This window comes from Anser brachyrhynchus, assembly GCF_964034855.1.
Source record: "Anser brachyrhynchus genome assembly, chromosome: Z".
Taxonomy (NCBI): domain Eukaryota; kingdom Metazoa; phylum Chordata; class Aves; order Anseriformes; family Anatidae; genus Anser; species Anser brachyrhynchus.
Window position 1 is genome coordinate 77314750 of NC_137697.1, and position 14827 is coordinate 77329576.

Genomic DNA, 14827 nt, shown 5'->3' on the forward strand with positions numbered 1-14827 from the left:
AGAAGAATGAGGATGGACTTCTTTCCCTCCCACCAAATATACAGTGAGTTTTCCCTTTTGACAGTGTGGCAGCAAGGAATTGTGATAGAATAAAACTGTCCTATAATCTCAGTGTACTTTGAAAAACCAAGGAACACATTAGGATTTCCTGAACACATAGCTGTACATAATGTCGTTGTCTTTAGACAACATACACTTTTTAAACCTTAAAATTAAGAAAATATGTATACTGTGTGCTCGGAACAGGAGGTAATGAAGTACTTGGATTGTAGTGGAATCAGTTTCCTTATCAGCAACTACAGAGTCAGTCCATTAGTTGGCTGCCAGCAGGTCCAATCATGCTAAATCCATGTGTATTAATCACAAGAATCACAAAAATTTAGATTTCTTCTTTCTTACTCCCTCAGTGATTAGCACAGATTTAGCACCTGCGAAAACAGTCTTAGCTCACACCAGTTTGTCTCAAAGGGCTGCGTGACATAAAACATGGGCAGTAAAAATTGCTTGGCTGTTTCAAATGGAATATAATTTATAGAAGCATTGTGCAGCATATTGAAGATTTTTTCTTTAGTTTTCCTCACAATTAGAGCAGATAGAGCAAAAAAGGTATAAGCAGCATCTGCCTTGTAGTTTTACCTACCTTGGCAAACAACACCTGGTAAATGTGTGGCCAATTGCAGAATCCTTGTGTAGTGGCACTGGCAGTGGAAATGGGATGCAGTGGGAGCTCAAAGCACAGGCCCTGGGAAGTGGGACTAAGCTGTTTACAAGAAATCCACTGTATAGAAGTATTTGAAAGTATGCAAGTAACTGAATATACTTTTAATCAAACCCCAGATGTTATTCAATATGGTCCAGGATTATAGCATGCTACAGAATCATTGAGTTGGCCTCCATCCAGTGCTTGAGACAGTGATGACTGAGCACTGGTACAGTAATAATGGATATGGTGTAGTGGAACTGCTCCTCCCAAAAGAGGCTTCCTCCAGCTACGGTTCCTAAAATTTCTATGAATGTAAATTACTGTCACCACTGTCTCAGACTTGTGACTAAACCAAGAAACCAAAAGTATAATGTGTGTTCATTCCTTCCCTTCAAACGACGGCCAAAGGAGCAGTTTTTTTCCCTTCTGTCTCTGCACTAACTCAGCAGTGAGAGAGTTCACCCCACCTGAAATCTGTCTTCTGCCTCTCATATTCAAAGCCACCACTCTCTACTTATCTACCATGTTTTAGCAGTGCTGTCACCCTGAATAAAATTTGTCAAACCAGAGAGTAAGTAAGAGTCAAAGAGCAACAAAGGAAGCAAAGAGGAGGAACTGGAGATAGCTGAAAGAAGCTCGACCATTAGGACAATGTCTGGAAAAGAACCTAGTTCTGTCCCTCCTTTAAGGACAGCTTATTTAGATTACATGAAACAGTTTGGGGATTACCATAACATAAGCATGAAATTGGCTCCAACTTCCCCATAACTAAAAAAGCTGAGGAAATGGGGGAAAAAAATGAAAGCAAAATATTAGTCTCATTAGGAAAATGTAACATCAAGCTGTTAAAAAACTCAGGTGCATCCAGCTGCAGATGAGACATTGACATCAATTTTGAATCACCATTTTGGATTTAAGCACAAAAAAGTAAATTGTAAGTTTGCTTCTTATTCAAGTATTGCAATGGCAAATAGGCACAGGTGGACCACCAAAAAATGATTTGGCTCCTCACACAGTACCTTTTCAGTTTATTTTGGTTTGTCAATTAGATCATCATGGATAGCCATAAGGGACAGGCAAAAACTGCAAAATAGAAGGGGAAGGAGTGGGAAAGAGCAGCATGCTGATAAATGTGTTTTTTATGGAAGACAAGAAACATTTGTTTAGAAGCCTTACAGTAGGAAGCAATACAACAGGCTACAGATTACTGGGGAGGGAAGTGGAAAGAGAAGTGGAAAGAGGAGACAGGGTCAAAAGGTTTGTAAGCACTTCAAGTGCACCTCCAAAGTAGGACAAACTATGACTACTCCATTGCTGACAGATCTTTTTTCTAACCTGCCCCTGACTGTGTTATGGTTATGGTATCCTCCTAGAATCCCCCCCAGAAATCTGGCCTACTGCTCACCTTTCCACCACAAAGCTTTTCCCAGCATACACCCTATATTCAGGAAAGACAAATCTCTTTGGTTTCGGGGTGGTTTTTTTGTTTGTTTTTTTGCACTAGGTTTTTCAGAATGGAAGGACTGTGACCACGTCCCTGGCAGTCTTCATTTCTGAGGGCTGAACACCCCCTGTTAAGGGCTTCTTCCTAGATCATATTTCTTTGACCTCTGCTTCTTTTTGATCCTCTCCTCTGGACTTGCTCCACAGTCCCTCCATCATGTGGCATCTGAAAGAAGATAAAGGACTACAGCAGCAGATTCATTAATGCTGAATGGAAAGATTGCTTCATGGAAGGGATCCTAGATATTTCAATCATTGTGTCCCTCTCTAAATTGTGCCTGAAAATATTTGAGGTTCGCTCATTACCATTCGTGACAGCAAATTCAAAGGCTTAAAATAGAAAGCATTTATATGCATGTGTATGTTCATGTGTATGTTCTGTCTGATATGCAACATACAGCTGTTCTGTTTTATGTCTGAAATAAGGGGAGAAATTGTAACGGAACTACTCACAACAAACATAATGAATTCCCTGACACACTGAGTTGTTTTTCTGTTGTTGTTGATTTTTTTTTTTGTGTGTGTTGTTGTTTTTTTTCCTGACAAAAAGGAATTTACTAAAAGATTGTTTATCAGTTTAAAAAGAAAAAAATAAGAGTCTAATTAATGTTACCAACACAAAAATTCAGCATGCTTATATTAACTTTGCCAGGCTTGAATAGAACTATTGGTCTATAAAACCAGTTTAGCTGTTCAACAGTGGACAGTTAGGACTTTACACGGGGAAGATTTGTTATGAAATGAGAGGGAATGGCCTCGAGTTGCAGCAGGGAAGGTTCAGGTTGGAAATTAGAAGACATTTCTTCTCAGAAATAGTAGTCAGATGTTGAAACAAGTTGCCCAGGGAGGTGGTGGAGTCACCATCCCTGCGGGTGTTCAAGGAAAGTTTGGACATGGTGCTTAGGGACATGGTTTAGTGGGTGAATTTGGTGGTAGGGGAATGGTTGGACCAGATGACCTTGGAGATTTTTTCCAGCCTTAATGATTCTGATACTGTGAACAGAGTCCTCTGCCATTACTGCCTGCTCACACTGCAGTCTGTGCTTTTTGTTACCTGTTTATAAATTACATAATCTGTAGAGTCTTCACTGAAGATTTCAGAAGATTCTTTGTGACTACTATCTCTTTATAAATTTGTTTCACCATTTCTTCTCACTTACTGTGATCCACTCTGCTTTCATAAGGTTATTCTTTCTATCTTTTTTAGAGATAGATTTTTGCCTGTTTCCATTAAAGGCAAAACATGAATGCTTTTTCTAAGTTGATCACCTTTTCTTTGTGAGGAAAGAAAAAAAATTTTATAATATGGTCTCACATTGCTTCCTGTATGCAATGGTTTGGTTTTGCAACCAAACCAAAAGCTGTGGTTTTAATTTAGCAACACAAAGTCATCCAGTAGAGACGGGAAATTTAAAATTAAACCACCAAAGCTAACATAGGTTCAAACAACCATTGTGATGAAGTTTTCTTGCACTCCACAGAATTCCTCTGGCTATATAGTTGTCCCCACTTAAACTGGATTAGAATGGATTGTTTTGAATGTAGTTAAAATACACAACACCTATATTCAAATTAAGGGGCTCAGTGCTGTAGAACATTTAAGTGTGTGTCCATCCCAGATCAACATAGCACTCAGTTCTAAGTATATGTTTAATTTTGAGTTCATACTGTTTTGTCAAATAATTAATTCATACACTTGTTTAAGCTGATGTTCAGTCCTAGTGCTTGACGGAATACCAATGGGAAAATTTACAGGATAAAACATAGCCCACGGAGTTTTAGTAGAAATTTTTCTCTTGACATCTGAACCTTGAGAAATTGTTTATGCACCAAAATATATTCCTAAAGAGGTGAAAAGATAGTTACAGTTGATGAACATTTTTTCAGAAATACTAGTTTTCTCGTTTCAAATATAGATATGCTATTGTTTCATTTACTCTCAAATTTACATTTTCCATCATGCTAACATTAAGTGTTAATGTGGGAATACTAAAAGGAAGCGCTTTTGTTTCCAGAATTAGAAAGTTCCCAAAGGCAGATATAATCACTGTGTTCTTCTGGGGACTGATGTTCGAAACTAAGATCTGTGGCTTCTCTTGAAGTTGGACTCAGAGCATTGTAATATATCATAGCCAATTTATTCTTTTAACATCCTCTGAGATTCAGGAGAAGTTTTGTAAGCACTGAAAACACTAAGAAATTAGAACTTCACTCCCCAAATTTTTGTCATTGAAAATGATCTCCAGGAGTGTGGAAAACAAAGTAATTCACCCCTTGCACTTACTGCCACTAAGCATATTTCTCTATTTATTTATCTCATGGATATCTGACTATGTGAATGTGTAGGTATCTGAGAATGAATCTCCATTCATTCTGCAAATCTGTGTGGTTTTTTTTTGTTTGTTTGTTTTATTCTTAGGTGAAATAATGAGGGAAAGGTGTATGATGTGTAATAACCAAGCAAAGGGGAAAAAGTTCCCAATGCTCTTTTGGCCCAAGCTTCCTGCTCAGCTGCAGAGCAGGTAGGTTCTTCTGCAACTGCAGACTGGCCCTGCAGTGTCCATCCCTTAACTAGGTGTCAGTCTCTCTTAATGAGTGAGATCTGAATGTACAGTCCAGGCTCAGTTGACCCTTGCCTTCCATCACCATTAAACCATTCAGTCTCACAAAGTGGTGGTGGCTTTGAAATGTGTACCTCTGATCTTCAGGGACAGGGGAGAGCTCATCAAACTCATTGCACTCGACAGCCCATTCTAATCTGAAAGTTGAAACAGAGTCTTGCTGCTGAATTGAAATGTCTGTAAATTGCTGTCTAACAACATACAAATAAATAGACATATAAATAACTGATTTGTTCAGGCCCTCCAGTAAATCACTAACATGTCTTAATTTAATTTGCATGCTACTTGTCAGACTTCTCTTGATGAACCTCATCACCGACAGGAATTAAAAGAGATCAGTTGCAGAACAGAGGGAAAAAAAAAAAAAATTCAAGCCACTCAAAATGCAGGAAAAGTCTGAAATTTCATATCTGCAAGGCAAAGCTGGCACTTGTGCAGTGCTTAATCCAGTCGAAATAAGAGGAGCTCCTGAAAGTTTATTACCACTAAATGTTCTTTAAAAGCATAGGCTTATTACGTCAAGAGGCAGAAGAGGTGGAGATTAAATGAGGCATCTGGTCTCCTGGGTCTCTGAAGTAGAAGGGAAATGCCCTCATCCCATCAACCACTACCAGCAAAATACACCCCCACAGAAAGAGAGGCTTTTTATTCTTGAGGTAAATATAGATCCAGTTTTCTCTTCATTGTTCAAAATGTGTGGGATTTTATAGCTTAGTGCTAGACAAGCTCAATACCTGACTGAAATAACCTTAGAGAAAGATACATATTGAGGGCTGAATTCAGACTGCTCTGTGAAAGTACATCTGTTTTATATGAGACACACAATCTGTCTCATTCCAACCTGCATTTCTGGGTCACTTGAGACATTTAAACTGCACTTATAATTAACAGCTATTTTTAAACAGCGAAAAAATAGAGCACTGGTAAGGTACAAAAGCATTAAAATTGCCCCAGTTTTGCTTTTCAATAGGACACACCACTGCAATATGCTTCAAGATCAAAGAGAGCTCAGAAAAAAGAGACAGGCTGATCAGTGGGGATAAATTGTTCCTATTATGATGGTGTAAGAATAGGGTTCTTTCAATTGAAACAATTTAATAACCACATTCATTACATTGGTGTCCACTTGGTTTTATCTGAGCAGTTTTGCATAACTGGGGAGCAAGTTCAATTGAGCTTATTCTCTAGAAATTAAGATGTGCAGGGTTTGACATTCAGAAATTAGGCACTAATAGTTGGCAAAGCAGTTGTCTTGAGATTCCCCCTGGATGGAGCTGTATCTGCCTACCACTAATTATGTCAAATGCAAATGTATTCTCTAAAAGACACACCAAAATATTTCATTAGCTCGTTTCCAGACAGTTAAGGTTATACCAGAGTAACAGCAACTATCAGAGCATTATCTTTTCAGTGTTTATCAAACCACTTTCACAAAACCAGAAGTCGAGCAAGTGCAACATTGCTATTTGCAAAATTTTTTCTCTACCATCAACAGCAGAAATACTTTTAAGGGCCGATCGTTAGCAGTCCTAAGCAAAACAGCTAAGCGATGTCTGCAGGGTGACATTTCCAGCAGCATTTCCATGAGGAAGAAGAGCAGCACTGATGGATGTCTTCTCGCCCCCAGCGCTGACTGCAGCAGCGGACACCTGTGTTTCAGAAAAGAGGCTCATCCCCAGCCAGCCAGCAGGGCAGAGGACAGCTGAGTTTGACGGGTCTCAGCAGCGCAGGGTGCAGTGATGTTTGTCTGGAGGTACCACAGGAGCGCTAAGAACAAATCCGTGCAAATGCTGCTGAGATCTGAACCTGGAGCTGGCTCGTGATGCACAGAACCTGCCTTACCCAACACTGCCCTCAAGCCTCGTTGGTGAATGTACCTTGGGCAGGAACATGTAACAGACATTTCCCAGTGTACGTGGGACCCTTTCTTGTTTTCTCTCTGCTACCAAGCCAGTGAAGAATAAAAAGCTGTTGGAGCATGCATTGTGTGGCAACCTCATGCTAGGAGCATTTCTGTTCTCTTCCTCTTTCTCTTTCCCCTTCTTTTTCATCAGAAGACAAAACATAAAAACTGCAGTTACCCTTGCGTCAGTGAAAGCTTTTAAATGGATGGCTTTTCCAGAAGCAACAGGGCTTCTCTTACTTGGCTATTTCCCCAGATGGGATTTACAATATAAAACCATACATGGATCCGATATTGAGGAAAGGGAATAGACTTGTACAAATCACTGAAAAGATAAATATGCTATATAGATCAATAAATAAAAGCTAGTCCCCAAAAAATCAAATTCCGGCATTCCAGGCCAATTAAGATGTTATTTACTGCTTACATGATTGCTAGTTTGACAGTCTCCTTATTCATTTTTACACTATAGGCATTTGTTTTGTTGAAAGATATATAACTGATTTGTAAATAGAAAATGATATAGATAGATTTTATGTCTCATAAAACTGTTAATCTGTGCTCCATATTAAATATATACTGTAGTTTTTTTTTTTTATTTAGACACAGCTCTAGTATAATTAAAATAAAGTATGCTGGCTTTATTTTTTTGATAAGTCGTTTCCAACCCTACGGCTCAAATAACGGTGCAACTGCAGCATGAAATGTGGTTATAATAGCCTGAGACCACATTTCCTGAAACTAAAACATGGGAGATAATAGTGTGAAGGTACAAATTAAATGCAAATAAAACAGATTCCCCATTGTTGCTAATCCCTGGATTGGATTTCAGTGAGGAAATTAGCTGTAATATTTAACCTCTTTGTATAGTAATCATTGACATATTATCAGTTACATTTTCAGAGTTTACCCAGGAATTATTGCACAGGAGTTTGAGAAAGCTGCACATCCACCTTTTACACCCTGAAAGGAGCTCTTCTGTGGTAAACAATATAAAAATATATTAAAAAAAAAAAAAAAAAGGCATTGTTTTGTAATTGATTTGGTTGCTACCACTTGACTTTTTAGATTTATCCTAAATTAGACCTTGTCTTTTGTTAGTTAAATTTGCACTGGTCTGACCACTATTTTAGAAGACTTCATCAGTTTAATCAGCCTTTTAATAATACATCTATTTAGACAAAAATCTAGCAAAATTAGTAATTCACCAACATAATTAAATAAATAAAAAATTTAAAGTCCTCATTAAATATTTGCATAACTTTAATGTATAAATATAACGTAATCTAAACAAATGGATGCACATTTTACACATAGAAATGAACCTTAATATTGGACAAAAGCATGTCCAATACAATGTGTAAGAAGATTGCTCTTTCCTATCTCTTTGAGAGTTAGTTTAGAGCAACTCACATTACCAAGTATTTTACTTACAGTATTACAAATGCAACATGATAAATTTGTTTGACGTACGGTTGGAAAATACACTCAAGGGAATTGGGCAAATCACTTTAGAGAGCCCTGTGTCAATGATCTACATACTAATATTTGAATGGGCAATTTTTTCTATGGTCTTTCAAATACAATTACACAGAAAAAAATACTACAGTTTGTGTTTTTCTCATACATATTTTGACAAAACAAATCACTATTTCATTTCTCCTGTATATTAGGATTTTTCTGGTTTCTTTGTGCTGTAGTTAGCTCACTTCTATGAAATTCTGAAACTTAATTTTGACCTGTTGATCAGCCTCTAACATATAGACACAGTTCCCGCGTTTGTAGGCTACAAGTGTTGGGTCAATCTTGCAAGTACAGGTTTCATCCTGAGACAAACTAGTGCAAAACACATGAAATACTGCAAGATCTCATTAGACTGAAGAAAATATTCTTCAAAGAATCTTAAATAGTTTATATTTATATAGAGAGAATATTTCCATTCTCCCTTTCTCTAAAGTCTCTTCACACTAAAGATCCTAGATTGTTAGGGACTTAGCAAATTATCCAGTGCCATGTTTCCAATGACAGAAAACAAGGAATCTGGTCTAAATCCACTAAAGCCTGTGAAAAGATTTCTTCTGGCCTAAATATGATCAGGCCATTCAACATATCTGACTCAGTTTATCCCATTTTTATAGTATGAACTGAGTACTGTGAGTATGCAGTGAGTGGTATATCCCCTTGCAGTTTTCCCATTCACCACTTCTTATTATATTGCCTGCATGACCACAGGGTCAGCAGCCCTTGCAGACTTTAAGCCCCACAAAATGGACCTTGTCACAAAAGTCAAAGCACAGTATGACTGTGATTATAGGCTATAACTGACTACAAGATGTTGCCAAATGTTAATTAAGTGTCCACTCACTCTTCTGTTTCAGAACGTCTTAACTGTAAATGTGGTGCAGATTTCACAATGCAAAAATACCTGTTTGAAAAGCCTCTAAAATACAACAGAACTTTTATTTCTGCCATTCTTCCAGAAAGAACAGCTAACACTATCATCAGAGATAGGTAGTTGACATGCAGGACGATGAATAAAAGCTACTCCTGAAACATTAAGCTGTGGCTTTCCAGGACATTGGAGATACTGTTTGTTGCTCAAGTGATTGCTAGCTAGTTTCTTTCTGACTAGCAACCTTATAGCGAGACCTTCCCAAGAAAATCACCATATCAGAGATGCCATTGTTATTCATATGAAGAAAATTCCCCACAGATAGATGAAAGCATGTGAATTCTGTACTCAATGAAAGCAAAAATTGTGGTTTAGTTGAAGAAAATGGCAGTGCCCAAACAAACAGGGTGTTCCCTTCCCTGAAGAAACGTATCTCTGCACTCCTGATGCCAGCCAAGATGACAAAGGAAGGACAAGTTTTCAGTCTACGCCAGAGATGCATGGCTCAGTCTCTTTGTCAGGTGATTGTCAAAAGCTTATCATACACCAGAACAGGTCCTCAACCACTCTGATGACAGAAATCTATTAAATCATGAGTTGTATGTCTCAGTTTTGCTCCTCAGCCCAACTCGGTTTCTGGCAGAAGTTGTGGGTCTAGCCCCAGTCTGGGGCTGCCCCTTGGACATCCCACCCACAGTAGAAATGCTGACAAGCAGCTGACACCCACCACCCTGGGCATCATTGCCTCTTAATAATATTTTCCTGGCATTTCTTGGGGTGGGTATATTTGTATATTTTGTGTCAAGTGACGTGTTGCTCTTTTTCCAGAGTTCAGTACATTCAGTCAAGTTCCAAATTTCACTATGTAGATGTCCATGTTACCTCTTCTTTCTTCTCCTCACACACCTCCTATAAGATGTGCCAGGAGTATAGCTACTCTTATAGGTTTCTACAGCCTGTTGCAGTAGGTTCTGTTCATAGACTTCTTTTTAATTAATAATAATCATTCATAAATTTCTAGTGTCTGTGATTGGTGCAATTGATTACAGAAGTATGTTTTTTTACATATTCTACTATATCATCCTTTAAGAATAATTAGACCTCCGGCCTATGGAGCAGCAAGTGATGTGGTTTTGAGGGAATTCATGCCTTATCTTATATTTTGAGGGCAATTGGTAGTGTGAGGCTGAAATTAATTCACTTGTGAATGGTGGTTGACTTGACTGAAAGAGGAACAGAAGGTGAGGTGACTATGAGTAATATCATGACTGAAGATATCCAGAAATAAATGGTAAAATATCTGGGTGCTGAATGGGATCTTAATTAATCAATGAGCATACTATGGGATGAGGAAAAAGCTGCTGCATGCTAAGACCCTGTCAAAAATAGTACTTTGGATGTACCTTTCTTTGGTGAGGTACAAGTGAAAACAGTTTCTCTCTTTGCCTCTATATTCACCTTCTCTTCCATGCCCTTAGCAATTCAGCTGTGATTAGCTAGCGAGTTCAAAACTGATAAGGACATGTACACAACCTTTCCACGACAAAAAAAAATATATATATATATATATATATAGGAAGTCAGGGTAGAAAAAGCAAAAAATAAATAAATAAGGATATTATCATTTTTACACTTTCATTTTTATAAACAAGTGTGGCAGTGATAGAGGTAGGCTGCTTCCCTAGCTTTCACAGCAGATAGCAATACTCACAGAGCTAGTTGTATCAGCTGTCCTCCACTTTACAGGCAAAAGAAGCTCAGTTTTAAAGTTATGCCCATTGAGTTTTGTACTGGTTGCAAATAGCTTTGTCATCACACCCAGAAAGGCCAAAAGTCAGGCTAACAGTCACCTAATGATACATAAAAGATGAGATAAAAGAAAAGTTTGAATTTTTTTCCTTTTTTTTCCTCGTGTTTTGCTTCTTCCTGAATATCAAAGGTCACAATGTCTCAGAGCAAAGCTGTTTGATACTATTACTAACAGTACCAAATTGATATAGGATTGCATCTCATTATTCTGCAGAATGGGAAGGGTATGCAGCATTTGGATTGGCACCAACCTAAGCAGAGATAGTATGAGTAGGAGTGCCTCCTTCACCATCCAGTGTCATCTTTGAGGCTATGACAGCTCTGCTTTTCATTTTTATTTTATTTCTATATGATTTTGAATGTTTAGAAATGAGAATTTGAGTTCAGATTTGTCTGCCCAACCTAAGTTGTGGTGTTTCAATTGTTTGAAATGTTATTAATGTTACTCATTTTGTTCATTCTTGGTTCTGCAAGACTTCTTTAGGGCAAAAAAGGTTAACAAGGAAGACAAAATCCCCCAGAGAGGTAGACTACACTTACACAGCTTTCCATTGACCATGCTCCCTGCCTACTTATAAGGGAAGTGTTTTTCAGGGAGTAAAGATGGAAAATAGCTAGCTTAGCAGTATAGAGGAATATGAACCAAAAGACAGAGAGGCACAGGGTTCAAATAATAACATTCTCTTACATCTTAGTGATTTGAGATATCCAGCCTGTAGACTTTCGCCTATGAAGGCCACCTGAACTGGCTTTAAGTGAAATAATTAATGAACCAATAATATCCTATTGCCAGCAACACAGAGCTAAGGACAAACACATTTACCCAGCCATGGTGCTTCCAACCCATGGCCTGCTGGCAGGGAGCTTGCCCTGTGCCGGGTTGAAGAAGGACGTTATAAAATATGTTCTATATACTAGCTAGGACCTTTCAAGCTTGGGTACCTCTAAACCTTACTGCACTCTCCTGTTAATTATGTGTGCATGTTACTTGCAGGGGGAAAGCAGTCTTTTTAGAAAAAAAGAAAGAGAAGAAAGAAAGAAAGAAAGAAAGAAAGAAAGAAAGAAAGAAAGAAAGAAAGAAAGAAAGAAAGAAAGAAAGAAAGAAAGAAAGAAAGAAAGAAAGAAAGAAAGAAAGAAAGAAAGAAAGAAAGAAAGAAAGAAAGAAAGAAAGAAAAGAAGAAAGAAAGAAAGAAAGAAAGAAAGAAAGAAAGAAAGAAAGAAAGAAAGAAAGAAAGAAAGAAAGAAAGAAAGAAAGAAAAAGAAAGAAAGAAAGAAAGAAAGAAAGAAAGAAAGAAAGAAGAAAGAAGAAAGAAAGAAAGAAAGAAAGAAAGAAAAAAAAGAAATGAAATTAAATAACAGCTGCACAAAAAGGTGAATCCATGTGAATGAGTAAAAAAAGCAATGGAACAAAGCATCAAGGTTTTGCTTACATGAAAAAATCAATTATTAAGTTTTCGTGTGTCATAAATAAACCTGTCACACCTTAAACCCACTCGCTTTTTTCTCTTTCTGTTTTGCGTAGTTTTCCCAAAAGGAAAAGACCTTCCACTACAGAACAGACAATCAGTGACACTTCATGCATGCTTGAAAAAATATTTACCTCTATTTTGGCCAAATAAGCATACCATAAATAATGAGGGAACAAAGAATTCCTGCTGCCATAACATTTAAATCATGGAAAATACATTATTATAATTAGCTGTGCTGAAATACATGACTACAGTTAAGCTGGTTCTTATCTTTGCTTTCGTCGTAGGTATTTGCATCTCTCACATCTCCCCCAGCACACAGCAAAGAAGGTCACTCTGTGGTCTTCAGATTCATGATTATCCATTCTTTTTTGGCTTGGAGCTCCACCACTTCCACTGGTTGTAGGTACAGCTCCCATTTCTCCATTAAAACTTTTGTCATGTCAACAAGCAGAAAGAAGTGGGGTTTGACAGGAGGAGGAGATGTATGCTGTAAACTTGGGGGGACCATACAGGAGGTCTTAATTTCTACCTTAGTCCAGCAGACCTGCAATAGCAGCTACTAGTTGACCATGAAGTAAACCCAGAACACTAAGCCTTAATGTGTAAGTTTGGAAATTATCATTAGGATTAACTTTGGCTCAATCTTCTTGCTTCAGTGATTTTGTCTGGCTCAGCCTCACACAAAATGAACTTTCACATCCTGGTCTTGTCCCTCCTTCATTTGTTCTCTGGAACTGACAAAGTTTTTCTCTGTGGTTGGTTGGTGCTGTTAAATTTCAACTTCCAATATCTGTAGTGTCATTATTCTAGAAATCTGATAGACTTCATCCTTCTTTACCTTTCAGCACCCCAGCCACCTATGCCTTATTTGTGTAGCTAAGTTTTCCACTGATTCTGACATAAATCTGAGCAACATATATGCATATGCAAATAATAATAATAATAAACGATTTTTTCTCATATTTTATGTGTTTTGCTATGCTAAGGCTTGAAGCAGAGTGGTAAGGAGCATGACACCACTCCAGAAAATCTTTCAGTTGTAAATAACCCCACTGCTTTAACCACACAACTCCATTCCTTTAATCAACTTTGCCAGTGACTGTAGATGTAAACTTAATTTGTAGAGACTCAGGGCCAAAACGCTTAGCATACTGTAAAACTGAGTTGTGGCCCAGTGGCCAAGAAAGTGTCTTCTGTCCCACTCAATGCTGACTCTTCATAGATTTGCCAGTCTATCAGGTACCGTGCACGTATTTCTCTGTTTATAAACCCTAGGAGACAGCTTCTTTAGAATAGTTGCTGTAGCACTACCTACTGCAATTGTACAACCTACTGTTGTACCTTTCTCCCTGAGAAGGTGCCAAGACCACAAATTATCATCTGTGCACCTTATGGACCAGTAAGTGAACTTCTATCCACCGATCTCCAGTACTGGCAACATTAGGTGCTCCATCTTAGAATTGGAGCAAAAAAATCTCAAAACCTGGGACAAGATATTTTTGCTGTCATTTCATTCTGAGGCTTTTAGTTGAGCTATATAGTAATGATGTTGAACTAATAATGGCAGATAATGTCATTGCATATGTATCGGGTGGTGCATCTGTGCACATTGTATATATGCATCTGGATATCATACCTATTGTTATTGTACTGTAGCACTATTTTTCCTTCACCACTGCTCACTTCAGGTAGAAACACTCATTAATTTAAATGGCAGGTATGGTTTTTACTCTATTAGGTGATTTAATATGCTGAGATGAATTCACTCATATGCTGAAGTTTTTCTACCATTTCTACATCTTTTGGCATTAGCAGCTTTGGATCATTGGCCACTGCAGTTAATAGACACCTACTCTTTAAGTTAAAATTCAGATGCCATTCCTTTTCAAAGCATTTTAAACCAAATTTCACTTTTATAAGCTTTTTTGTTTGTTTAATTAACTTAAGAATTGTTTTCAATAATGTGGTTTACAGGTGCCATTGTATGAAAAAGTTGTTATAGAGTATGGGAAAAATGTAGTACAAGAGAAATGCAAATCTGCATAAGCCTCATTGTGATTTAACCCTTTTAGAGCTGCGTATAGTATAAAGGGCTTGACTTCTTTTTTCCTTGTATATGTATATACACTGCACACAGACTGAATCCCTCACTTATTCTACAGCCTTGGTAATAATGTGTTCAGTTAATCTGCACAATGTAGAGTCATCTCCACAAAAAAAGTATTCACTTCTTTAAAAACTAGGAGGAAAATAAATATGGTGCAGTAAAATTGTTGAGTAGAGGAATCTATCTGGACATTTCACAAAACATTTCATTATGCTGATAATTCCCAGAAGTGCTCTCAAGAGTGCTTTAAGCTGAGGATTACTGCACTGGATCTGATGGACTTTTTTTGTAGCCCCTTTAAAAGGCAGTGAACCGTT

General features: G+C 37.7%; 1 protein-coding gene across 1 annotated transcript in view; it reads right to left on the reverse strand.

Annotated features, from left to right (window-relative positions):
- The window catches only part of LOC308185805 (uncharacterized protein), a 103796-nt gene that overhangs the window by 13993 nt on the left and 74976 nt on the right, over positions 1-14827 (reverse strand). The window lies entirely within an intron of this gene.